General features: G+C 38.9%; 1 pseudogene; it reads right to left on the bottom strand.

Moving 5' to 3' along the window:
• Positions 1-743: 743 nt before the first annotated feature.
• On the bottom strand, positions 744-1641 carry LOC100975317 (tubby-related protein 3-like; annotated as a pseudogene).
• Positions 1642-12952: the final 11311 nt, after the last annotated feature.

Genomic DNA, 12952 nt, shown 5'->3' on the forward strand with positions numbered 1-12952 from the left:
GCAAAACACCTTTCGTGCCCATGATCCAGGCTTCAGGGAGCCAAGAAGAAAGCCCAAAGCCCTGGCTAGGCCTGCAGGGCTCGCGTTCACTGGGAATCCTCCCCAAAGCCTCTCCTGCCACCTGTTTTTTTTTTGTTTTGTTTTTTGGTTTTTTTTTTTTTTGAGACAAAGTCTCGCTCTGCCCAGGCTGGAGTGCAGTGGCACGATCTCGCCTCACTGCAACCTCCAGCACCGGGGTTCCAGACATTCTCGTGCCTCAACCCCGCGAATACCTGGGATGACAGGCGCGCTACTGAACCGGTAAATTTTTGTATTGTACAGCCAAGATTTCGCCACGTTGGCCAGGCTGGTCTCGACCTCCTGGCCTCAAGCCATCCACCCACATCTGCTTCCCAAAATGCTGGCATTACAGGTGTGGGCCACCGCACCCGGACCATAGTTTTGTTCTGCCATCTTGAGAACAAGCTGTCGTAGTTATTTCGTGGCTGAAATGGGATCCGCTCGTGATTCACCGTCATTCCGGGAATGATCACAGACATTTTCCTAGGACCTTCCGATCCCACTTCACCTGTTTCCCAGGAGACGACAGCCAGCTCCTGCCGTGTGTGAGCCTTCCCTACCAGACTCCGGCCATGATGGGGCAGACGCCGCGGTCATAAACTGTAAACTTGGTTCCCCTGAGGTTGGATCTAAGTTTGCCAGTATACCTTTCTCCTTCACGAGATAAATCAGTTGGATCAGTGGAGATAAGGCAGTTGGATGATTTGCTCTTTTCCCGCTTTCTAGCTGTAAGAAGAAATGTCTTCTGATTTTCTTCTTTTTCCAAGTATATACAGTAAGTGGAGCAGGGGCCCCAATCCATTCCTTTTTTAATCCCTGATTATATGACATCTTACTGTGACACTTCAAGGGGCAGGACTATGCTTAAAAGTCCTCCAGGCCCTCCACTTCTCGCAGCCGGTTATGCAGCGGTTGAGCTGCAAAATCGAAAACGGAAGCAAAGTCCTCCAGTTCCTCCACTTCCCCCAGCTCGTTACCGGCCGGTTGGGCAGCAGCATAGGAACCGGAAGCATTTGCATCTGTGGTCGAGTGCAGGCTGGATGTGGAATTGGGTCTTTCTTTTTCTGAATATGTAGCCTGGGATCTTATTTTCTTTCCTTCTTCTTCCTCGCCATCAGTCTCCTCATCAAAGTTCAGACTATCTGAGATACTATTGTTTTTGGAAAATCTTCTGAAGATCTGGCTTGGAAGCAGTATCCAAGGTGTTTTCCCCATCAACACTCTCTTCAGCATTTTCTCCCAGAACAGGGGAGCTGACTGAAAGAACATGAACTTTGGTTTCCAAATCTTGAGCATCTGGCTTCATGACAGCAGCCGGACCATCAATGCCATGAAGACGACATTGCTGTGGGGGGTATGAGAGTCCATCGAAGGAGTCTGCTCCTCATTGGCCTTTGGCTTCACCCAACTTAGCCTGACTTCTGGATTTGGCTGCACCATGAATGGCTGCAGGTGCTTTTTTCTCTGCTTCTTCTTAAGCAGTGCTCTCTGATTATCGAGCGCCAGCTGTTAAAGTTTCATCGTCTCATCGTGAAAGACACTGTCCCCACTGGAACCAAGCCGGCAGCAACCGGCATTCATGCCTGCTGCTGTTTAAGTGGCAGCCATGTCCCCACTCCTAGCCACCCATGGCTCTAAACTACTTTTAAGAGCTTGTTGGCCAGGCGTGGTGGCTCACACCTGTAATCCCAGTGCTTAGGGAGGCCAAGGCGGATAGATCAGGAGGTCAGGAGATCGAGACCATCCTGGCCAACATGGTGAAAACCCATGCCTACTAAAAATACAAAAATTAGCTGGGTGTGGTAGTGTGTGCCTGTAGTCACAATTACTCAGGAAGCTGAGGCAGGAGAATCACTTGAACCTGGGAGGTGGAGGTTACAGTGAGCTGAGATCGTACCATTGCACTCCAGCCTAGTGACAGAGTGAGACTCCGTCTTAAAAAACAAAAGAGCTTGTTTGGAGAGTGTAGCATGGGGGTGCAGCTACTCCTATACCTTTGCTCAAAGACTGGTCCTCTTCTCTGGGGGACGACCTCTTCCATGGAGCGTGCACTTAGGGAGGGACAGGAGGGATGCACATAGAGCGGTGAGGGAAGAAGAGCACACACGCCTAGCCAGCCAGGTCAGCCGAATCAACCCTGGCGATCAATAGGGTAACAGACGTCTCAGCCAGATCACCCTCATATCCTAAAGCACTCTTAATTAATTTTTTACAAATAATAAAATGCTTTCATCCTCAGTGTTTGTGTTTTCAATTATAGTATACTAAACATTAATTTTACTATTTTCATCATTTTTAGTACATTTACAAACTTGACAAGAGTAATGATTTCACAAAAAATTTTTAAAAGTTACAGAAATAATTTTCACATTGACTATTAAAACCATTTTGCATGGTTTCAGCTTACATCTGCAAAGTAGGGACAACTAGTATTCAAAAGAACTTCATGAGTAAATAGTAAACATGTTTGAACTATGAACCACAAGTTTAGATGGTTCAAATTATTGCTATCTTCTTGCAACATATATCAAGGGAAAGGCTTTAAGACTCTAGCTAGCTTATAAGTCCCATGGGAAAAGCTGATTCCATGAGAACAGGAAGGTGCAAGGAGAAAAGGGCTAGCTTTTGAGAAGCAAGAATCTGAATTATATATTGGCTTATCAATTCTATAGTCTTGAGCACTCATTCAGTAGCTGAGACTTTTTGTCTCATCTGTAAAATTTAGAGTAATACAGATTTTGCAGGATAGTTCTGTGTATGAGAAAAAATATGCAGGCATGTGTATACATGTGATGTGGCAGAGAGCACTTCAAAAGGCAGCCTGCTGGTTTGGATGACTGTGGACATCCCCATGCAGGGCATGGCCAGGTCTGCATGGTTAAGGTTAGGCCAATAGCTGGCGCTAGCTATGTGGCATCTTGGATTTTCTAATAAAAATTTTAGATATTCCAGAAAATATTTGCAAACTCTGCAGTTTCTTTTCACATATACTTGTTTCTCTGATTCCACATTCATAGAAAACCTACCTTAGGTTCTCTGTTTCTCTTTTTGTTTGAGTACAGTACAAAAAGAATAAAATTTTAATAACTACTATTATGTGTTTACATATAATGAGGCTATTTCCATGTTCACACAGATGGTCTCAAATAACTAAAGTTATCACAACCAGTTCTCATAAATATGGAGCTTCTCTACTAGTTTCTTCGATCTCTATCAATAAAATATTGTTATTTTGATATTCATTTTTGTAATAAACTTTTATACTATGCTGGAAATTTGCTAGAAATGTAAATTGGTTATGTTTCTTTTGCAGGAGAGTCAGAAGAAGGGTTTTTACGTTAAGCATCCTCCTGCCTGGAGTTTGCATAAATACATTTGGGTTGGTGGTTTGTTAGCTGGGATCTGAAAGAGAGTTGAGGGATGCCAGAGTTGTCCTTGGAAAGAGTCTTGGCTACTGCTTGTCTCTCCAGCTAGAGTCTTACTACTTCTCCACACATTTTCCTCTAAACACCCTGAGTTAGGGGTCTATTTTCCTGAAGCTCATTTTTTTCCTCATCTCTGTACCTTAAAACAATGAAATAGTAAAAGAAAGATGTGACGGACCCAACTAAGGTAGTGCCAGAGTGGATGGGGAGCAGGTCTGATTGGGAAAGAGGTTAATGAACCAGATCCAAGTGCCCTGGATCCCCATGTAAATTCCTTACCAACATAAGAAGACCTATTGATATCTGCCCCTGTATGCAACTGCCTATCATTTTCTCCCACCAGCCGTAGGAACCATGAACTTTAGGCACCCTCTACCCCCTGTAATCTGCCACTTGTACTATATTCACCTTTACCTGGTCTATTAGCCTGATATAATTTTCTCCCCAATTTTGCCTCCTTTTATTCCCAGAGAAAACTTGTTGCTTTATCTGACTCTGGTGGACTGAGTATTTGTGCCCCACCCCTCCAAATTCATATGTTAAAGACTAATGCTCAGTGTGATAGTATTTGAGGGTGGAGCCTTTGGAAGGTATTTGTGTCATGAGAATGGAGCCCTCATGAATGGGATTAGTGTCCTTATATAAGACACAAGAGAGATGGTCTCCCTCTTGACTATGTGAGGATACAGCAAGAAGGTGGCCATCTACAAACTAGGAAGAGAGCCCTCACTAGACACAGGATCTGCTGGCACCCTGATCTTGGAAGTCCTGGCCTCCAAAACTGTGAAAAATAAAATTTGTTGTTTAACCCACACAGTCTATGGTTTTATTTTTTTCATTATAGCAGCCCAAATTGACTAAGACAGTGACCTCCCTTGGTAGAATTAAGCGCTTTTGCCAGTTGTTCAAAAAGCCCCTTAAGTATACTTCTGCTAAGATACAATATTTATAAAATATAACGTATATATATTATTTTGTTGTTGGCATCAGAGTTACTGTTAGGGAAATAACTGTTTTTATTTAAGAAAATACACTAAAAAACTGAAGTTAACAAAAAGTAAGGCCTCAAGGGGATGAGTTAGCAGGAACACAGAGTTAGATTAAAGAACTGTGTCCCCAGAAAAGCAGTATGGAGCTGGGAGAAGACACAAGAGAGAGAAGTTGGTAATAAGCTGAAGATATATAAAGAACATGGTGGAAATTACCAGAAGGTAGAAATTGCCAGAATCATTGAGAGATTTAAGAAGGGAGAAATCTAATATTCAGCTTAATGTCTTCTCCCATATCGTGATGAGACAAAATCCTTTCATGCCATTACTCCAACTTATCCCCAGTGAAAGTCCATTTCCTATGGTTGCATCAAGAGAGTGGAATTTTGGGGCATAAAGGAGAAAGATCTGTAGCCTCTGTTTCAGTTGACATCAAGACAGAGAAAAAGGGACAGGGATCAAAGAAAACACATAGTAGAGAAAAAGAATTCTGAAGACAGAGGGTCACCGGAGTTGACAAGGAAATTTAGAAAAAGAAATCCAAATCCCATCCTTCCTTCATTCCAGATCCCTGCCTCTACTCCCCACTGTGAACCATGTACAGTGCCAGTAATTTCTCCACCTGTAAATTTAGAGGGATAAACTAGATGGTCCCTCAGGGCCCCTTATGCTTTAATATTCCATGAATCTATAAAGCTTTGCACTGAACTAGGGGAAAATATTAAAAGTTGTGTCCTATTGTAGAAAAATGTTTGGTGATATGCATTAACTTGATTAGGCACAGGAGATGATAAAAATAATGACAGTCATTTAACACCTAAGTAAGAAAAAGAAAAAATTAAGCAAAGTATTCCCATGGCACCCAAAAATGACTTGTTTAGATTCTTCTGGTAGCTTTGTAGCATCTGTTCTAAAAATTATGATGTGTTTTGAAATTACTACTTGAGTTTATATACAATGTGTGTCAGACATTTATGTAATAATGTTCTTTAAAAAAAAATAGTTCCAGTATCTGTTGGATACAAACATGCTGATATAAGCAAAAATCAATTTCCCTTTCTCTCCAAACCTGGCAATTTAAAGATAGTTAATATAGGCTGTCAGGCAACAATTAATAATAAAGGATTGATCCAATAAATTGATTAAAATGCAATTATGTGGAAGGAAAATATTAAATTATTTCTATTTATCCACCAGAAGCAATTATCTGATTGTGTTTAAGTAACTCCAGTTACAAAAAGCTACTACCTGGAAGAAGAGGAGTAAGTGTGTTGGCTGGGTCTACCCATATAAATGATGGTAGGTCTGTCTGTTTTCCAATGGAGGTAGTAATGCAAGGAGGGAGGGGAAACTGTTGAAATTTCTAAAATGAGCAGATATTGATGTGACTTAGTCAATTTTCCATTAGTCATATATTAACTTGATGCATACAGAACCAGTGGCGTACTGTGCAGAGTTCTGGCTCCAGTGCTTATTGTTTGCATGACCTTAGTTATTACCTGTGCTTCCGTTTATTTCTGATATATTATATATATATCATATATTTTATATTCTGAATATGTATATTCTGTATATATATTATAATATTATATTCTGTATATATATTATATTCTGATATATATACATAGGTGTATATTATATTCTGATATATATACATATGTGTGTATTACTTTGGTTAGAAAATTTTGTCAAAAGAAGGGATTTAGAGAAGGTGTTAATTATGTAAGAAATAAGCAAGTGTTTTTTGTTGTAACATTGGGAGGAAAATTAAAGGATTTAGAGGCAATACAACATAATTGTAGAATGGATATAGGCACCTGGGGAAACAGAAAGGACCTGCTATGTATTTATTGCCTACTATATTCCAGACATTGGAATAGGCCAATTACCTGTGGCAACTCATAGAAACTGTCCAACATTCTAAGCAGTTATTATTATATCCATCTTACAAGTAAAGGGATTGAGGGCTGAGGGATGCCAAGTTAATTAGCTAAGACCACAGAGCTGGTAAATGGGTAAGTCATGATCAGACTCAAGTCTGTAGACAACAACCTTATGGCCTTTGCACTACTGCATGGCACTTCTGTGATGATAAGACATGGAGCTTGTAGCCACTAAGACTAGATATCTAAAGCGGAATTTCTTAAACTTTTGGGTCTCAGAACTATTTTACACTCATAAAAAAAGTATTGAGGACTTAAAAGAGCTTTGTTTAATGTGACTAATATTATCACTGCATAGCATTTTAGAAATTAAAATGGAAAACATTTAAATTATTATTTTAAAATGAGAATTATAAACCCATTACACAGTGGCACAAATAATATATATTTATAAAAATAAGACTTACCAAAGCAATAAATACTAGTGAGAAGAGTGGCATTGTTTTACAGTTTTTGTAACCCTCCTTAATGTTTGGCTTACTAGAGGATAGATGGGCTCTAATTAAGTAATTTGGATATGTTGTTTTGGTTGAAATACATGGGAAAAAAAGGAGTATATTTAGGAGTCATTTCAGATAATTTTGGACATTCTTCTTTGATGCAACACCAAAACACAACATACAGTAATTTCTTAAAGATTAGTTGCAATGTGAAATATCTGAAACAACATTTCACGTCTTTTAGGTTAAAATTTTTGCCTATCTTCACTTGGAATAGATCTTTACCCTTGTTTGATTTTTTAATGCTTATGCAATGGTCATTTGGAACCTACTGGTTTATTAAGTTAAGTATTTTCCTAATATTGACATATTTCATTATTCAATGCAAAAAAATAACATTTGCTAATATTACCACAAATCTCATCAAAAAAGCCTTTTAAAATTGGGAAGCTGTCAAACTCATGGGACAGATATAAATTTTCCATAATTCTAATTTTCACATGAAAGCTTGAACTCTATTACTGGAAACAAATGTTGTCAGTTTTGTTCCTTGAAAGGACAGGTGCATTTTGTTGATTTTCCGAAACTCTTGGCCAAATGCAGAAGTCTGAAAAGCACAGTTTGTCTGTTAGTCACTATTTCAAAAGAAAATAATGTTCCATGAAAAAAGCAGCTAGTTCGGCTTGCAACTTAAGTAATTGCACAAGTGTGTTTGCACAAGACAGCTATGGATTGAAGAATACAGAAATTCTTTACACATACTCCCCATTTTGTCACACACAACCTTAAAAGCATGTTCATTTCAGAATCTAGATGTTTAAAAAATTAATAATAAATTTTATTGCTTCATTAGAAGCATTCTGAGTGAGACTGAAATATTCCTTTTTTGCTGCAAGTATGTGGAGGTGAAGAAAGTGACGACTATTAGTACAGCTTAGTACCACTCACTGCCTTGGTTTGTGCTATGGGACCAGCAGTTAGACCTACCGTTACATTTGCATCAGCAGGGTAAATGACAAACAGTGAGAAGAACAAAACACGTTTTTTAGTAGTATTACAAAAATAGCTTTGACATCTTGGATCCCTCAAAAGAATCCAGAGGACCTTCAGAGATGTGCAGATCACACTTCGAAAGCCAGGGTCTAAAGGATTATCTTAATGATTACATAATTAAAAAATGTCAAGCCAATGCTCAGATAAATTTGCTAAGCAAAAGCCTTAAATGTGTATGATTTGATTAAATAGAAAACCCAGTTTTACAGCATTTAATGTTTGCAGGGAGTACAAGAGTAGGTAAATTATGTCAATGCACACAGAGACACATAGATCCTCCCTCAACCTTTTTTTGGTTTTGGAGTTCCTTCAGGTTTGATCAAAGTCATGGAATATTTATTATTATTATTATTATTATTATTTTGAGCTGGAGTCTCGCTCTGTCTCCCAAGCTAGAGTGCAGTGGCAAGATCTCAGCTCACTGCAACCTCCACCTCCCAGGTTGAAGTGATTCTCGTTCCTCAGCCTCCCAAGTAGCTGAGACTACAGGCGTGTGCCATCATGCCAGGCTAATTTTTGCATTTTTTTAGTAGAGATGAGGTTTCACCATGTTGGCCAGGCTGGTCTCGAACTCCTGACCTCAAGTGATCCTCCCGCCTCAGCCTCCCAAGGTGTTGGGATTACAGGTGTTAGCCACCATGCCCGGCCTATGTTCTATTTTAAAATGATTAATGGGAGGAAAACTTACCTTCAGGGAAAGACCCAACAATTTATCACATCAGCCATGTTAAAGTTTCTGAACTTCTTGGTGAAAGCAAATTTTTTATGATCCTTCAGTGTTAGGCCAGGTCTAGAAAAGAAAGAGGAAAAAGTGGGAATGAGGAGGAGATAACAAAGGAGGAGATGAGGTGTTGAGTAGGTGACACCAGTGGCTGAACTTGCCTTCTTTACATTACTCCAAACAACTCCTTCCAGGTGACAAGAATCTGCAAAATTGTGGAGGATTCCCTTTTAACATGGTGTATTAGTAAGTTCTCTTATTGCTATAAAGAAATACCTAAGACAGGGTAATTTATAAAGAGGAGAGGTTTAATTGGCTCACAGTTCCACAGGTTGTACAGGAAGCATGGCAGCATCAGCTTGGCTTCTGGGGATGCCTCAGGAACCTTACAATCATGGCAGGAGGCAAAGGGAGAGTGCACTTCACATAACCAGAGCAGGAGGAAGAAAGAAGGAGGAGGTGCTGCACACTAGATCTCATGACAACTTACTATTGTGATGACAGCACCAACAGAATGTGTTAAGCAATGAGAAATCACCCTGATGATCCAATCACCCCCCAACAGGCCCCACCTCTAACATTGGAGATTACAGTTCAACGTGAGATTTTCGTGGGGACACAAAACCAAACCATATCACATGGATTTCCATTTAACATTGTCATAAGTAGATTTGTTTCCTTAAAATGAAATATTTGAGGTACTACTGTATATTTTAAAATACACAATCTGGATGATAATGTGTACAGATAACAAGAAGTCAGCATCGATTTAATGTTCACCATACATGAGGCATACTTCTTAACCTGCGTAGGGATCCAAGTCAGCTGGGCTGGAACACCTGAACTACATGGGTTTACACATTTCTACATTTTACTCACACAACAATAAGTACTAAGAAAAATGTGAACAAAGCATTTTTTATTGTGTAGAAAAGCAGCTTAACCAATGGTTAAAAGTGTAGCCCCTGAAATAGACTTGCTTGAGTTTCAGCTCCCCTTCCACCATTTACTATATATGTGACCTTGGGTGAGTCCTCTAATCTCCCTGTAGTTCAATTCAGTTCCTTCCATAATGTGGACATCAAGATAATAATTTCTAATTCATAGAGTTACTATAAGGGCTAAATGAGTTAATATATGGGAAGTGCTTACAACCAAGCACTACAAGGAGTTTGTTCTCATTGTCACCAACATCATAATCATTACCATTATCATTATTATGTGTTTAACAGCTTTTCTCACTTACTTCTAAATAAAATGTCTCCACTGTAGTACACTCCAAGCCAAGTAGTGAATTAAGCACACATACTGCTTTTTAGAAGGAAACTTAATCATTGTGGATTCTGCTTACTTGAGATCCCTCTGACATCCACGGGGAATTTACATGAGTTTTTATGGAATTCTTTGATCTATTCTGAAGATGAGGGTTCCATTCAAAAGCTTCCAACTGCACTTCATCCGTGTTGCTATTCTCAAAGACAACATAACAGCAGTTTCCATGTGGAAATTTTTTTCCACATGCACTCAATTAGAATAGGGTATCTCCTTTGGTTCATTTTTCATTTTTATTTGTTTTTCTAATCTTCCACAAGCTCCGTTTAACCAAATAACCCATAAGATTTTCTTTTTTACTCTTTTTTCACAATTTATCTCCTGACTTCCATTCTTCCTGCAGATTTGAAACTAATGATTGCCAGTTGGGATAAATAAAAACTTCCCTAAGCATCTCCTTTTCAGCCCACATACTCTGCTCCATTCTTTACTAGGCAGGTGCAGCCTCAGGGTAGGTTATTTTTTCTTTATGCATCATTGCTTATTTGAGTTAGCTTGTAGCTCACAGGGATTTTTGTTATATGGAGATATTTTGTACCTCAGCAGACACAGAAGGAATGTTGTTGGCAAGGGAAGTTGTAGCATGACCTAGAAACTCCTTTTTGTCATGAAGCAGGACCCTAAAGCTGAAAAACATTTCTTTCATTCTGGAGAGAAAGACACACAGAAACACAAGATGAACATCACCACCAATAACAACCGCCTGTGTCAATGCAAACAAAAGCCAGAAATCAACCAGTTGAAGAATTAGCTAGCCACATGGTCATTACCTTATATCCCAACAAGCCCAGGGCAAATTAGGATTCCTAAAACAGGATCCTGATTTTCCCAAATGAAATCTCCACACACTATATCCCACCATCTCTTTGGGTTTAGGGTTCCCTTCAAATCTTTTCTAAGAATAAATTAGGAAGGTGTTGTTTTTCTAACATGTAGTCTTTAATGGATACTACTTTTCTTTTTACAAAGGACTCTAATGGATGGAAAAAATTTTAAAACAGTTATCTGTGGGTTAATTGAATTATAAGGTAGGTTAGGAACTGCAGCTCATCAGTGAAAAAAAAAATATGTACATTCACTAATTTTGCCAGTTTGGTTGATATTTGTTGGAAGACTCATGTTTTATAGAAAGAGATTTTATAAACAACCCACCCTCATGTTGTCTTTCGCAGCAATTAATATATATGGCTGAGAAGGCATTTCAAGCTTTCCATTATTTGAGGCACTTTTATTTCTAATAAGGTTCTCTGCCCTCTAGTGGTTGTTTTGTTTCTGGCATTGGCGTCAAGGTGATGTATGATTAGGAAGCAAAATTTTGCCTAAGGATTTTTAAAGGAGTGGTTGTGCTCTCAGTTTAACATTGAAAGTGGTTTCTGGAGGGCCGTTAGGATGCCAAGGGATTCTAGGATGACTTCACCTCATGTTGCACAAAGATAGGTGTAAACCTCTACTTTATTTTTCAAACTATTTCTCTGTGCTTGAGGATCTGTCTCATTTAGGCTACATATTACAGTTTATTATAATAATTCATTATTTCCATTTGAAAGTTAAAAGAGAAGAGTTTATGTATGGCCTTAAATTCTGGCTGCTGCAGCAAACGCTTGAAATTCAGTCCTCCAAAAAAAGGAAAATGAGTCCCCTCAATTTTGAAGGCCAGAGGGTAGATCCATATGGTGTTTTGTGGGGCCCATCTTCCTGTTTTCAAGTCCAAGGAACTCTGTGGGAATCTGGTCATACTCATGCTTGGGCTTTGAAAAAGCCAAGGTGGTTTGGAAAATATGTTCTGAGATGTAACAGCTGCGGCTGCATGATCAGAGGCAGATTTATTTTGGTACAGCTGCCAGGCTCTCGTTGTGCCTTCTGTAAATTTTAATTCCTAGTAATTATTGGAAGTGACACCAACTCTTGTTAATTAACCCTTTTGACATAAACAGAAGGTGTGCTTCCTCCAGAGGACTGGGGGGTGAGATGGAAAAGAGATCTTGGCGTGGCACTCTCGCCTCCTTATTCATCAACCCTTGGAAGATTAAGATGATCAGGTGGATTGGTTTGGAACTGCTCTTTTATATTCATCTAAGAAGCTATGCTATCCATTACTTATATGATGATGGGAGGAAGGAACAGTTCTAAATATGAAACTAGAATGAAGAAGAGGTATCAAGCGTTACAGAATAGGCCCAGTGCGGTTACAGCATGACTTCAAATCACCTTTTCTACAATTCTTATGTCATATTCTCAAAAGATTATTGTTTTAAATATTTATATTGTGGAATAAATTATATATGTGTTGTGTGTATGTGTGTGCATAGTTTAAAAGAATAATGAGAAAATAAATACCCTTGTACCCACTACCTTTATGAGGTAATGCCAAACTGTTTTCCAAATTGGCGTGTAAATGTTCTTTCCTAACAGCTCTGTAAAAAATGTTTACTGCACCACACTGCCTCAGAAATACTTCATATTATCCAGCTTTTAAATATGTACCAACCTGATAGACATGAAATGGCAGTTCTCTGTAGCTCAATCTTGCGTGTCCCTGAATTCTAATGAGTTTAAGCAACTTTTCATGTATGTATTGATATATTTTTACCTATAGTTTCTACTGAACCATTTGTCTTTTTATTCATTTGTAAGTCCTTTATATCTTCTAGATATGTAAAGTCAGGGGTTTATATTGCAAATATCTTCTCCTGGTTTGAGGCTTGTCTTTTGCTCTCCTTATGGTATATTTTGGTGAATAGAAGTTCTTAATGTTTTCATGGAGTTGAATTTATCAATAATTTATTTGTGGTTTATGTGGTTGGTGGCTTGTTTAAAAAATCCTTTTTCCCCTAGATTCTTAGAATAGTGTCCTATGTCATCTAAAATGTTACTGCACCCTTTTGGGTCTGTGGTAAAGCAGGCTAACTGTCCACCAAGTGCTTGTGCTTATTCTCTTCAGAAGATAGAATTGTCAGGAAGAAGCTGCTCAGTCAGTGATTGGTTAACC

Source organism: Pan paniscus, chromosome 14, assembly GCF_029289425.2.
Source record: "Pan paniscus chromosome 14, NHGRI_mPanPan1-v2.0_pri, whole genome shotgun sequence".
NCBI classification, from domain to species: Eukaryota; Metazoa; Chordata; class Mammalia; order Primates; family Hominidae; genus Pan; species Pan paniscus.